This window comes from Magnolia sinica, chromosome 7 (assembly GCF_029962835.1).
Source record: "Magnolia sinica isolate HGM2019 chromosome 7, MsV1, whole genome shotgun sequence".
NCBI classification, from domain to species: Eukaryota; Viridiplantae; Streptophyta; class Magnoliopsida; order Magnoliales; family Magnoliaceae; genus Magnolia; species Magnolia sinica.
Window position 1 is genome coordinate 20,188,414 of NC_080579.1, and position 15,933 is coordinate 20,204,346.

Sequence of the window (15,933 nt, forward strand, 5' to 3'; positions counted from 1 at the left end):
TTACTAGAGAAGATAAAATTCTCTTTTCATCGAAACTTGCCACTGTAACAATTGTGGCGACTTCATCTTTCAGTAACTTGATCAGAAAAATATCTTTCGACACTGTTGCTGCTGCAATGGTCTCTTTGATCAATTCTAGCGACTCTTTCTTTAAACTTTGTGGCTATGGAATTGTTCTTTAATGCTGCTCCTACCGTAACAACTTTTTTGATTGTTTCCTTTATTCATGATCTGTGTAGGCCAAGCTATCGAATGATAGTTTTTCTTGCCAAATTAATCGGAATTAGTATCTTAGGACATTATAACTTTAGCTTCATGAAGCTTTAATAATTTTTGAAATTTATTAAAAAAATTCTCCTCTTTTAGGCTGATTGTAATATTCACATTATGAGATTTAATAATTTCATCTTTGTGCTTGTCATCGTGCTTCGCATTGCATTTGTTGCATCCTTTGCTCATTATATCGCGCTTTTAGAGATGTCATTTCCAGCTCCAAAGGTTCAACCGCTGAGTCTTTTCTAGTTTGTGCTCCTTGGCATTTCTTCATAAACTGATTAAAAAGTATATGTTCCTTGTACCTTTACTGCTTTTGAAAAATAAATAAGACTTTTCTCAATTCCATTTAATAACTTTTGGATGACATAGAAGTTAACGACGATGATTCTATCTCTTTTGATAAATATTTATTCCTTGTCTCCATCAAATTCAGTACTTGGAGTCTTGCAATATCATTGCTAGAACAATAAGAAGTTACGACATCGGACCATATAATTGGGCCTTAACATAAAAACAACTCTTGAAAATTCACACTGGATCATGCTTCATAATTCTCGGCATAATTCTTCAATTCATACTTAGTGTGTTGGTAGGGTCATCAATATTACTTGATACATGATTATTGTCCTGCTGATTGTGTCATATTGATTCCTCCGCCATGTATAAGAAATTATCAGAAAGACCAAGGCATGGATTACTTTAGATAAATATATTATGCCCCCTCTCCAGGTCAATCTTCGCATAAAGATTTCTTCAGAAGATAATATTTCTGAAGTAAAGCCTGCTGATACCCTTAAAGAGAAGATAATATTTCTGAAGTAAAGCCTGCTGATACCCTTAAAGGATGGATAATCTTTGCTACTCTTTTAACGAATCCAAAGAAAGAATATATCTGGATCTTTAAATTGTCTTGGAGAGAATGATGATTCTTCATTAATTTATTCTTTGTCGCCTTTGAGAATCTTGTGAGATAATATTTCTTTATCATCAAGAAGGTAAAAGATAGAAAGGCCTCACACTCTTGTTAAAAGAATAAATATATTACAATTGAAGGCTAGTAGTTGATCTTAAAGATTTGAACTTTTGGATAGAGGACTGCCAATATTTTGAACACGTTTGTTGTTGCTGTAATTTGAACCTGATTCAAGAGAAACACATTTCTGTATATTTATTTAATCAATATTTAAAATTTCCATCAGGCAATTGTATATTTGAGCATATCTAAAGTGAAATATATATATATATATATATATATATCTGTAGTATTTTGAATACTACACATAGTTTATGCTTTTTGAGCAGTAGAGCTAGTGTACTTTGACTGGACAAGACTGAATTTGTCCTAACTTGACTTGACTAAACTTGACTAGACTGGACTTGACTATACACAACTTGACTGGATGAGACTTGGGCTTAAAGAGCAATTATAGTTTATTGCCAATTTCGGGTTGGGCTCAAAGCGCAAAGGCTCAAGAGAGCAAACATAGATTATTGCCAATTTCAAGTTATTTAAGTCATTGGAGCTTTGTATAGCGTTCATTGCTGTCACATATAAACGATGATGATAGGTCTTATGCGTAGTTGGCCATATAGGGCTTGGCTAGGTTGCCTTAAATAATGAGCTACCATTGTTGTCGTCAATTTTATATGTGGTTGGCCATATGATTTTATCTCACTACCAAAAAATGGTAAATCAATAATTGATATTTCATTGCTGTAGATAATCTTGGTGATTGATGATGACAATGATAGTTGTTAATCTTGGTGATAATCATCAGAACTTGGTCAATTTGACGAAAATCATCGGCGTGTGGCGATATAATCATCGACACTATGCTCTGTCTTAATATGCCTAATATACTTGAGAAGCTTTGCTTGAAAATTTACACGCCGTTTTTATTCATTCACATGAAATGGAATACATGACTTTGTCTTTTGTAATCGTTTCATCTTTCTACCTGTTATGCCCCATTTTGATTAGGAAGTATTATTCTGATAATCTTCACAATCAAATCATGATGTCGCAATCTTTAACAAGTATGCTGATGCTACATCACCTCCTACTGATCATTCGAAATTACTAGTGCCCCCAATTGTTGAACTAATCAGGCGTGTGTACTCTCATCAATATTTTAGAATTACCATTCTTCTCTTTCTGTCATATTCTTCCATCACAATTTCTCCTTTATTGATCATCTTTTGCAGCTTTTTCCTGAGGGCATTACAATTTTCTGTATGATGCCCAAATGTACGGTGATAATGACAATAATCCATTCCTCTTGCATTCCCAATCTCTTCAAGGTGTTTCAACCGAGCTAATTCGATATTCTTCATAGCCAACAATTGTTTCAGCATAGGAAGTATGTCTTTTCTTGCAAATGAATACTTCATATGATCTTTATTTTGCCTAGACCTTTTATATGTCATTATAACACATGACCAATTTTATCTTCTTCATTGCTATCTCTTTTGACGTCCTGATAATTTTCTTTAGTTTTTTTTCTTACCGAGTGATGTGGGCTGATATTGACTGAAAAGCAGACACTCTTCCAATCATCTTGTCAAGGGCATAAGCCTTCGTGGCAAGATCACGAAAGGTTTTCGAATCTTTACTAATCAGGTGGCATGTCAGTTCTGGTCTCATGCCTTCTAGATATAGTTCTACTTGTTCCGATTCCTGTAAAGGATGTCGACATGATGCTTCCAAGTCCTTCCATCGACTGATGAATTCTTTGACTGATTCATTTTTTTCTTGGCGAATAGAGGCCAGTTCGATCAAACTAACTTCTCGATCCGAATAGAAAAAGTTTGACATAAAAGCATCTTGCATCTGTTCCCCGGTATGAATAGATCCTGGGATTAAACCTGAATACCATCTAAAAGCTCTTCCTGTTAGAGAAGATCCGAATAATCGCAGACAATATTGAGGAATTCCAGAGAAATTCTCCATCTTTGCTATGAAATGCATCATATGCTCTTCTAGTGATCCATTCCTATTAAATTTCTAAAAGTCTGAGTGTTTGGCAAGTAATGGCATTTCTTCTATTTCCGGGGCATACAGTGTCTGATATCGAAACTTTTATTCTGACTTAGTTCATTCTCTAGATGAATAGATTTGATAACCATCTACCGAATTTCTTCCTGCGTTATATTCTAAGTAAGATTAGGCATCGACTCTTGAAATCTAACTACTTGCAGTTGTGGCCTTTCTACTTGTGGTTCAATGCTGTTTACGGCAGTGATCACTGTCGGAATATTAGGGACTTCTTCAGCCACATGCTCATCTAGCAAAAACTGATCAGGCTGATTAATATCTGTCGACAAGCTTTCTGTTTCTTTATACTTTGATTGTCTTGATATTGAAGGAGGGAGCGAGTGCCGCGTTACTGACGCTGTTGAAGAAGATAAACTATTATTTGATTTGAAACCAACATACTGTCGCTTCGAAGGACTAGCTGACTCAAATCGTCGCATTCTTTATGCATGAGCTTGCTTGAAATCTCTTGCAGGAGGTGGTGTGAGCGAACATTCGCTGGTCACGGTCGCCTTCCCTTTATTTTTCTGAACTCACAATGATTCTGTGGAAGATGTCTTTACGATTATAGTTAACAGTATCGGAAGACCTTTTGGAATGACAGGCCTTTCTGTTTTTCTCGAATGAGATGATTGTATGATTGAAGTAGGATTGTGTCTCATGACACTTCGCACAATCGACCCAGTACTTGGCAAGATGATGTTTCTTGTGGAAGTAGATCGAACTTTTCGTCTTTTGGATGTTACTATCCTCCATCCTCTCGCATCTTGTTGAACTGCTAGCGAAATAGAGATCATTCCGTCCATTACATGAAATTCCCTACTCTTGATCACAGCAGACTTTGCTTTCTCTGATGCTTTTTACTTACCTGGAGACAAAATATAGAATCGCAATTAGCATCTAAGTGATAAAACATTCTATCTCAGAGATGAAAGGGTGGATGTTCCCACTGAGAGTCACCATTTTGGCATTTATACAGACGCCAAAAAGTGATAAATGTTCTCTGAATATTTTCTAAGTTACCATTGAAAAAGAATCCCCAGCAGAGTCGTCATTTTGTTTCGACAAGAAACAAATGCGTTTGATTTGAGGGATTTATTCAATGATAACAAAGAATTCGATGAGAGAACAAATGCCACAATGTTTTATTCAGTCTAAGTTCATTTACATCCTCGGATTCCCTTGATTCTGAAAATAGAGTATAATTAATGAAAGCAATGAATGAAATAGAAGGCAGTCTAATGACGATTTTAGCAGCATTTCGACACATTTTCATCCAATCTCCAGGGGGACGAGTTGTGTGGATCCAAGAGGAACCCGTAAAATTGCAGAGCATGGAGCATGGACACTATTCACCATTGCAGGGACACTGTTCATCGTTGCACGGAAACTATTCATCATTACGCGGACATTGTTCACTATTGCACAGAAACTGTTGTGTGAACACTGTTCACCATTGCGCGGGAACTATTGCGCGGAAACTGTTACGCAGGAACTGTTCACCGTTGCGTGGACACAATTGTGCGGGAACTGTTCATTGTTGCGCAAGCACTGTTCATTGTTGCACGGACACTATTCACTATTGCACGGGAACTGCTGTGTGGGAACTGTTCACCTTTATGCGGGCATTGTTCACCTTTGTGGGGATTTCACTGTGCAGATTTTGCTGTGCGGATTTCAATGTGAGAGATCCATTGTGCGGAACATGTGTTGTGTGCCACACACCCCCACCAGCACACAACACTTTGGATGGACGAACATCTCCACCTCCTTCTCACTACTTCTCTCCCTCTTGTCTCCTCTTGTCTGTCCCCCTCAAATGAGGAATGAGAGGGGGTATTTATAGACCTCCCTAGCTCCTTCCTTTCTTAAACAATGGTGATCAGCACCACTTCTCCTTAAGCCAATAACCAACCTCCTTTCTTAGACAGTGGTGTTCACCGACCACTTTCTTAAATAGTGGTGATCACCAACTTCTTCTTTAATACAAGGCAATGTCCATCCTTTCTCTTTTTACCAAAATACCCCAAATCATTCATTTTTACCAAAATACTCCAGATCACTCATTTTTACTAAAATACTCTAGATCAATCATTTTTATCAAAATACTCTAAATCACTCATTTTTACTAAAATACTCCAGATCACTCATTTTTACTAAAATACTCCAAATCACTCATTTTTACCAAAATACTCCAAATCACTCATTTTTACTAAAATACTCCGGATCACTCATTTTTACTAAAATACTCTAAATCACTCATTTTTACCAAAATACTCCAAATCACTCATTTTTGCTAAAATCTCCAGATCACTCATTTTTACTAAAATACTCCAAATCACTCAAATTTACCAAAATGCCCCCGGATGCTAATTTTTAACAAAATACCCCCGTAGGTTTTTTTTACCAAAATATCCAAAATACCCCCCGGATGCTGATTTTTACCAAAATACCTAAAATACTGGCCTAATGTACTTCACGATGGGCCGAATACACGGGCCTAATATATATCACCATGAGCCATGACCCATGGTCCTCAAATATATCATAATGAGCTACGACCCACGGGCCTCAATATACATCATAATGGGTCGTAACCCATAAGCCTCAGTATACATCAAGTGGGCCGCATCAGTGGCTGCACCAATGGTCCTCTTATACAACAAGTGGGCCGCATTAATGGGCCGCACCAATGGGCCTCAAATACATAACAGGTGGGCCATGCTCATAGGCCTCAAATACATAACATGTGGGCCCTACACATGGGTCTCATATGCATCAAATGGACCACGTATCTGGGCCTTCAATACATTAAAAGGGCCACGCATCATGGGCCTAATACATATCACAATGGGCCTTGCCTATAGGCCATGAATACATCATAATGGGCCTCAGATTCAAGCAGGTAGGCCCCATCTATGGGCCTTTAATACAACGCAGGTGAGCCCTATCACCTGGGCCTCAAATATAAGGCAGGTGGGCCCTATCACATGGGTCTCAAGTGGTCTTGGACCACACCAAAAATTATTTTAATAGTTGTGGTTGTGACAGGTGTTTCACTGTACACTATCATTCCATGGGGCACCTGGCCCACTAATGATGATCAGCACTTTCCAAACATTATCCATGTAAATTAGCACCATCCAACCATTATCCATGTAAATCAGCACCGTCCAACCATTATTCATGTAAATCAGCACCATCCAAACATTATTCATATAAATCAGCACCGTCCAACCATTATTCATGTAAATTAGCACCGTCCAAACATTGTCCAACACCGTCCAGATGGTCTAAACGGTGTGGATGAAACGAATACATCATGTTGGCCCCTGCATAGCAGATGGACGGCGCAGATGTAACTGTCCAGATCTGTTGGACTGGTGTCAATGTAGTAGCCACATTGGTGGGGTCCTCGATCACGTCTAGACATCTAGACGGCTTAGACAAAGTAGATGGACGGTAGGGATATAACAAATACTTCATGTGGGTCCCACACACATGGCCCACACACTTAACAGCGTGCCTACATGGCACCGTCTAGATGGACGGGGCATATGCAAAATACATGTATTAAAGGTGGGTCCCGCATGGGGCCCACCAGATATAATATATAATATATATTATATTATATAATATATAATATATAATATAATACTATATGTTACATATAATATATTATATAATATATAATACATATACATATAGCACCGTCTAGGCCCTGAATGGCCTGGATACGAGACACACATTAAGGTAGGGTCCACACGTCCCACTTGATGGATGACATGGCTACAAATACATCACAGCAGGGCCTACACAGTAGATGAATGGTGTGGATATTACACACGTGCAGCGAGTGGGGGCCGTAAATGGACAGACGGTTTGTATTATCAGACATATCTAATGATGGGACCCCTTGAGCATGCTGATGTGAATGCAGCAACAGCTGCATGGGACCCACAATGGATGGACGGTCTGGATTTCAAGTACGTGGCATATGAGCCCCACTGCCGCTGACTAGCATGGGTAAAGCACATAGATCAAACGACCCCTCCATCATCCAAGATCTAGACGGTGGAGATGCAAGGAACGTACATTAAGCCGGTCCCATTGTCGATAGCAAGGTGGCTACCATAATGGATGGTGTGGATCTAATTCATCAACCAAGGTGGGCTGTAAAAGGAAAAATAGAGAGAGAGAGAGAGAGAGAGAGAGAGACGGTATCATGGAGGGACCCCGCCACTATGGGCCCCTCTTTATAATGCATACATCAAGATGGGTCCCACCATATGTGGGCCCTTAAATCATCAAAATTAACAAATAAAATCACCCACCGTTAGATCTCTTATTCCTTTTTCCACCAATGCATGCTAGAGCTCCAATGGATGGACTTCAACAGTTGAGATCGATTATGGAGGGTGGGATTGGATGGTAGGAAGGTGGGTCACACCTAGATCTTTCTCATAGAGAGCTTATACATCCACCTCCCATGGTTGCTTAGGAGAATGAGTTTGAATTGAGAGAGAGAGAGAGGATGGGATGTAAGAGAGAGAGAGAGAGGGATGGGTGAGTGAGTGATGGGTGATGGGGAGAGTTGAATTTAGGGTACTTGTGTAAGAGAGAGGTAAGGGTTGCTTGTACTTGAGGATGGGATGTAGTACTTGACATTAATTGATGGATTGATGTGATGTGTTGTAGAGATTCTCTCGGTATTCACAATGCGTGGCATTTTCCTCGAACTGAATCCGGGCCCACATTTCCTGGCCTAGGTATTGCCTCGGCGCACTAGATGCGGTGTTGGAACCGCAGCGACGGCGCGATCGTAAGGGTATAAGTCTCGGATCGAGCCAATTCTGAAATATGGGATATGACTTAGGGTCATGCGAAAATGTCGATAACAGATCACGGGTCACCGAAATTCAACTGGGAGGACCACGGAGGCCTAAGGAATGGTACGGGCTAGGATACGGGTCTTACATAGGGTGATAGAATTCCTCCCATAATTCTCCTCTATTGATGATTAGATCCATGAGAAATTCATAGATTCAATTATTTCTCTCCTTTTCTAATTGGATAGGATAGGACTATAATTTTAATTAGATTTTCTGAATTAATCAAGGTAGTATCCTGATTGCTACAAGTGGATCCTTAGCACCCTAGTTATCACCTTTAAATTGATTGTTTAACCTTATTCACAATTACTCCTTTAAATTCAGATTTCTGCTTTAAAATCTTCTTCTAATTCTTGTTCTAGTTAAATTCAGAATATGTACAAGTTTAGTCCCCGTGGTTTCATCCTCGGTCTCACTGAGTTATTACTACATCGCGACCCTACACTTGGGGTTGTGAACAAATTTTTGATGCTATTGCTGAGGATTACGGTTGCATTTTTCTGAGATTAATTAGTATTTGAATTAGGTTAAGATTATGGTTAATTTAGGTTAGGATTTTTCTTATTTTCTGAAATTTTCTAATTTAGGGTTTTTAGGATTTTTTTATTTTTTGATTTAGTTTTTAGGATTCATCTTTAATTGTTTTCTTTCCTTCTTCTTTCTTCTGCTAACATTGTTAACATAGTTTTGTTTTTGTAGAATCTTCAATTCTAGTTCTTCTCTTCTAGTAATTTCTTCTCTCTACTTGCTTTCCATACCTGTTGTAGGTATTAGAAAATAGAATTAAAATTTAGTGTGGTTCATGCCCACACGGGTAAGGAAGCATACTCTGAGACCTTTGAGAGAAGAGGTTGGGTTGAAAAATCCATTGACAAGTTAGAAAATCCTCAAATTTTTTGAAATATCATATAAGAGAATAGCTCAAGAACATTGGGTTGATGAGGATCCTGTGCATCATACACCACCTATTAGGATGGTGCGTGATGAGAATGAAGTGCATTAGGTTCCACCTGTTTGAACTTTACAAGATTATTTACAACCAGTGAGAACAAGTTCACCTTCCTGCATAACTCTCCCAATCAATAGAAGAAACGTGAACCTCAAACCTGAGATAATTCAATTGGTTCCTAAGTTCCATGAACTTAATTCAGAAAATCCATATATGCACATTAAAGAATTTGAAGAGATTGTTACAACCATACATTTTAATGATGCTCCTTCTGACATAATTAGCCTCAAATTATTTCCATTCTCTGTAAAAGAAAAGGCCAAATCATAGTTTCATTCATTAAGGCCTAGATCCATTGGCACATGGGCAAAAATGAGTCAGGAATTCCTTAAAAAGTTTTTTTCCGGCTCATAAAACCTATGCTCTTAGATGGGAAATAATGAACTTCTCTGAGAAAAATAATGAGACCTTCTTTGAATGTTGGGAATGGTTCAAGGACTTACTTCTCGCTTGCCCACATCATGGTTATGAAACTTAGCGAACAATTGATCTTTTTTATGACGGACTTAGTCCGAACATGAGCCAATTTGTACAGATGATGTGTAATGACAAGTTCCTGGATAAGAAACCAGAAGATGCATGAGATTACTTTGGCATGCTAGCTGAAAATGCTAAATCATGGGACATATCAAACCAAGCTAGCCATCTCAAGGAAGTGCCAAGAGAGATAGGAGTACATGTACTCAAGGGGGAGGGAATCTTGGAAGGAATCAACTGAGCCTAAAGCAGTCATTGAAACCATATGTGGAATTTGTGAGAGCAATAAACACCCAATCAAAGATTGTCTTACAATCCCAACTTTTCAAAAGGTGTTTCATGCTCAAGCAGAAACTACAAACACGTATCAACAGCTACTTAGTGCACCAAATTCTGACATGCACACTCCTGATGAGCGAAATCTTAATTGGAGAAATGAACCAACCGCAAATGTAACTGATTATCCACAAGGGCCATCTAGTGGACTTCCACCAAGGAGAACCCTTGAAGATACATTAGATACATTTAGGCAGGAGCAATTGCAGGCTATAAATGAGCTTAGAACTTTGGTTGCAAGACTTGAGATACAACTGAATGTTAGAGAGACTAGGATCTTTTCGGCCCAAGCACAACCTAACCCAAAAGGACAATGTGAGATATGTGATTTCAACTCTTCAACTCAGCACCTAGAACATGTTAAAACCACCACCACCTTGAAAAGTGGAAATGAAATAGATAGAGATTCCAAGGAATGTTGAGAAACCTAAGGAGTCCAAAAATTCAAAGGATGGTGGTGAATCTAACAATGCTCCATATAACATAGAGTCATTGCAAGGATACAAACTCATAGCCCTATTTCCCCAATGTCTCATCACATAAAAAAGGCTAAGTGAGAATCAAAATATTCTATAAGTTTTTCAACAAGTCAAGATCAACACCCCCTTGTTGGATGAAATTAAACAGTTCCCATCTTATGCCAAATTCCTGAAAGATCTATATGCAATAAAGTAGAAACTAAACATACACAAGAAAGCATTTTTTTAATTGAACAGGTGAGCGCTATTATCAAGAAAAACACTCCCCCAAAATATAAGGATCCTGGAAGTCCTACGATCTCATGTGTGATCGGAAACTTCAGGGTTGATCACGCACTCCTAGACCGTGGGGCAAGTGTTAATCTGATATTATATTTGGTGTATGAACTGTTAGGCCTCGGTGAGTTGAAACCCACCAAAACAACATTACAACTAGCCGATCACTCGACTAGAATACCGAGAGGAATGTAGAAGATGTGTTGGTTTAAGTCGATAGATTCTACTACCCAATAGATTTCATCATCTTATACACACACTCAGCTTCGAATATGGGTGCTAAAATTTGGATCATATTAGGCTAGCCATTCCTGGACACTGCCAATGCCATTATAAATTGTCAGAATGGACTAATGAAAATATCTTTTGGGACTATGCTGGTGGAATTCAATGTGTTTCATTTGCACAAACCATAAGAGGATGAGGACCTAACCTATGAGATGAACTTGATAAATACATTTGAAAATGATGAGTCTCTTTTAATTGAAACTCCTGAATCTTTACATGTCTACCTGGCACACTTTGCGGATTTAAACGATCATATTGGGCAGGAAGTTGATAACACTCCTTCCACTAACACTAAATTCTCACCATTACAAGTGGAGGAGATGCATTCTGAACCGGAGCCTACGACTTCGGATTTAAAAGGGACCACGGTGAGCAACTTTGTTATTATTCATTTGTTTATGGTCTCTCATTCACCTCAACCTACTAATATTGAAAAATTATCTTCTACAGGTGAATCATATATTCTCTGGAAACATCTAAATTTTGAGCACGAACATGTTGCTGAGGTTCTTAAATTTCTCTAAACATTCATGCTCCAGGACATTCAAGCTTATTGCAAAAAAGGATTTTGGATGATCATGTTGAGAAACCTACTATAAGGAAAATTTATTAAGATATTGGCCAAAGGAGGAACCTTGTCACGCGAATGAGTAATTTTCCCTTACTTTCATAGTTTAGGATTAGTTTATTGCTTTCATAAGATTTAAGACTATGATAGTTTGCTTTCATTTGTTTAGTTGTTGTGGTAACCCATCTTTGCATTAAGAACCTTGGAAAAACTGCAATTCACCTTCTTCAGTTACTATCTTCCCATCACTACTGCTTTCTTTTTATTGCCTCATATGCATTGCATGCTCACATCTTTTACATTGAGTACAATGTAGATTTTAGGTTAGGGGGTGTGGATTAGATAAACTAATTAGTATTTTCATATTTTCTTAGTTTATGAGCAAAACTTGCTTAAAATTTTCAATTTGGGGACTTAAGAATGCCTTGAGTATGACGATAATGTAGAAAGTGAATTTTGAATTGTTGGAGTTTGATCAACAAAGTAACCCATCACCTAAGTTCTTGTACTCAATTGATCAAAAAGAAGTTTAAATATCATGTTAATTAAAATCACAAGACACGTTCAATCTGCTTTCTATGAGTAGTACTAGAATTTCTGATTGTTAGTTTGATGATCATTAAAAGATATTGAGAATTGAGTCTGGAGAATTTTATCCACCTTAAAAGAAGAAAAGAACCAGTTAAAAAACAAGATATCAATAAAAAGGTCGTGTATGGTGAAACAACTAAAAAAGCTTGAAAAAGAATGAAAATTTTGAAAAGATGAAAAAAGAACTAAATGCATACAAATGACTGTTGATATAAAATCAAAAACTGAAAAAAGAAGGAAAATGGGATATGTTCGGAACCAGTACTTGAATTTTCAAGCAATCTTAAAGTGATGGGCATGACTAACATTATGAAAAGATAGTATTTTTATGGGAAGTAAGTTAATTTACACGGAGCACATGGGAAAACTTGGTATATGAACTTATGTTTTGAGTTAAATGATAAAGAACCAATTTGATTGACTGTTTATGTGATTCAGCTCTACATTTTCAAAATCTCACTTTTCTCACTTTCATTCTACTCATTCATACTTGATTGTACAAAGATTGTTTTCTGAAAGAGGTTTTGAACATTGAGAATTGAAGATTATTTCACACATGTTTTGCTTAGGACTAGCAAAATGCTGGTTGGGGAGTGTGTTGAGACTCAAATATTGCATATTTTTTCAAATTATATCTTGGTTTTATGAACATGATACTACTTAATGTTGTATTTTATACATGTTTGCGTTGCAAGGTGAATCTTAAAGCTTGGATTGTAAAGAATGCTAAAAGCATAGATTTAATGGTCAAGAATCACCAAGGCAAAGGATGGATCTTAGGAGATTGAGAATGGAGAATTCTCATGCTAAAGATCTAAGGCAACCAGGTACAAAGGATGGAGAAAAGATTGGTAAAAGTATAAGTTAAATGGGAGAGAAACAGGACAGTTCAGTGCCACCGAAAGTGTATAAAATAGTCCAGTAAGAAAACAACTTAATTCAGTGCTACCTAAGCTTAATTCGGTGCCACAGAAGCCAACTTCAGTCCACCTAAGCAAATTTTGATGCCAGATAAGTACTCTACACATACAATTTCAGATACAATTTCAATGCCATCGAAGCCAACTTTGGTGCTACCGAAATCGCAAAGAGTTATAACGGATGGCCAACGTGGATTGCATAATTTGATGCAGTTTGTGGAAATTCGAAGTCAGTACATAAGAGGAGGATTCACAACTATAAATAAGAGTCCTTATGACATTCCTAGCATCTTTTAGGATTTAAGGAGTGGAGCAAAAGGGTGGAGCCACCGTCCAAGAGCTTTCTTTTCTTCTTTAGTTGGTTTTATGCTTTGTTTGAGAGACTTTAATTCAATCATGTCTACGGTTGACTAAACTTCTTAGCTGGGGCTAAGAGGTGAAGCTTGTAGCGTAATTAGGATGTTTGCTTTGGTTTGATTCATGTTTTGTTGAACTCTCTTAGATTTTATTTTGATTATAAGGAATATTTTTAGTTTTTAATAGTTTGTTATAACAAATTACAATAGATCTACAATAACTTTGAATATCTTCTTTTCCTATTTGAGATTGTGGGGTCGGTTAATCTTGTTGTTCACCATCATCTCTTGGGAATGGTAGGTTGACAGAATTCCTCCCATAATTCTCCTCTATTGATGATTAGATCCATGAGAAGTTCAGAGATTCAATCATCTTTCTCTTTTTCCAATTGGATATGATAGGACTCTAATTTCAATTGAATTTCCTGAATCAATCAAGGTAGCATCCTGATTGCTACAAGTGGATCCTTGGCACCCTATTTATCACCTTTAAATTGATTGTTTAACCTTATTCACAATTACTTACTTCAATTATTCAAATTTAGTTTTATTTCTTCATCTAGTTCTAGCTCTAGTTAAATTCAGAAGACACACAAGTTCAGTCCCTGTGGATTCGACCTCGGTCTCACCGAGATTATCATTACACCGCGACCCTACACTTGGGGTTGTGAACAGAACTCCTAACAGTTGGTAACTTTATTGATCGCAATAAATGGCAAACTTGAAAGTAACATTTATCTAATCCCATATCTTTCAATACTATGTATATAACCAAATCACAAATAAAAAATCATCATATATCTTTTAATGCTCCTTTATTATAAAGAAACAAGAAAAAGATGATCTAATGATGAAAAGGGGCCAGGATCTTTACATAGTTAAAAAGAAGGGAGGGAAAATAAGGCATGACAATAGAGAAATAATTACAAACCTGAAATTACGTTAGGTGGCGGGCCATGTGAGTTATATGTGCATAAGCCTGGTGAAGCTAAGGAATGAATGGCTATGTCCTAAAGGTTGGGGGGTGAATAGGAATAATTAAAAAATATGCCAATTTAAAATAAATTGGCTTTAATAAACTAATTTATGAATTTAAATTAATCAAGCCAATACAAGATCAAGGCTTCCAAGCCAAAGTGGGTCCAATTACATATACTAGATATGATATTCCAATTCAAGCAACTAGTTTATAATCAATAATGTATATGTGTGTGGTATGTGCTAACTATTCAAAACCTAGCATTCATCTAATCATGCATCCATATAACTCAAATAAACAATCACATAAGCATAATTAGAAAAGTTCTCAATTGACAATCTCAAACACAAGCATGCATAGTGGTTCAGTTTTCCTACTCCATTGTCAATAGACGCACTCTCCTTGAGTGTACAGGTTTTCACTATCGGAGGCTTTAAAATAAGTTCACCTCTAACCTTTACAAGCGTACACTCCTGTCTAAGGCCTACACAATGACTTATCAAGTGTATGCTCTTGTTGGTTAGTTTTCTATCAGCTAACTAATAACTCTGGTTTTACTCGAAGGACCTATGTTTACTCCCGCCAGAGGCTCCCATGGAGATTAACACATACACACCCGTGTCTGGTGAACTCAAATCTACACAAGAGACTAAGTCCTACAAAAAAACTTATCAACTTTAGTTCATAAACTCTTACCCTCAATTCTATACAAGGAAAGAGAGTATATGGACTCACACTTGGCAACTTACTTGATGGATTGAGCCCCTTTAATGCAATGTACTGGAGTCACTTCTTCAAAGTTCTCTCGTACTTGAATATGCTCCTTAAATGCTCCATCAATCTTTGATGTCGATATTCTCCTACGGTCATTTTCCTTGCATATGTTGTGCCAACGAGGTGACCAAGGTACGGGAGGTTGGGTGAATATCCTACAATGCATAGGAATATTGTAATTCCTAAGGGATTCACCTGGATGGGTCTTATAGAGAGTTCAGACAAAGAATTAACTACATACACAGTGTTTAATACCTAGAAAAGTTTGAGTTCATCCACATTTTCGAACAAGAGCATGGAATGCTTATTAGAGTGAAAAATCACAAGAAGATTGGCATAAAACTCTTTGAATTAAGGTATACGATGTATGGTATGAGTGGAAAAATACTTAGACTCTATTTTCACAAAAAAGTCATCAAAATGTCGAAGGCCAATGGTTAAAAAAGAAAAAATGGGTAAAAATTGGGGGGTTCGATCGATTAAACTCCCCTTCAATCAATCAGGTAATGCATCGATCGATAGCTATAATTCCAACAATTTTTTAAAATCTTCCTAGATGATTTGGGCCATGTTCGATTGCCCAATTGAGTTAGATCAATTGAATCAAATATTGATCGATGACACCTATAAGTCTATTATTTTTGGGCAGTTTGGTTTAATAAAAGCTCAAGACCTCTA

General features: G+C 37.3%; 1 non-coding gene across 1 annotated transcript; it reads right to left on the reverse strand.

Annotated features, from left to right (window-relative positions):
• Positions 1-9,572: 9,572 nt before the first annotated feature.
• LOC131252265 (small nucleolar RNA R71) lies at positions 9,573-9,679 on the reverse strand. The gene has a single exon (XR_009174299.1). It is a non-coding gene; the product is annotated as a small nucleolar RNA R71 (small nucleolar RNA).
• Between the last annotated feature and the right edge of the window lie 6,254 nt (positions 9,680-15,933).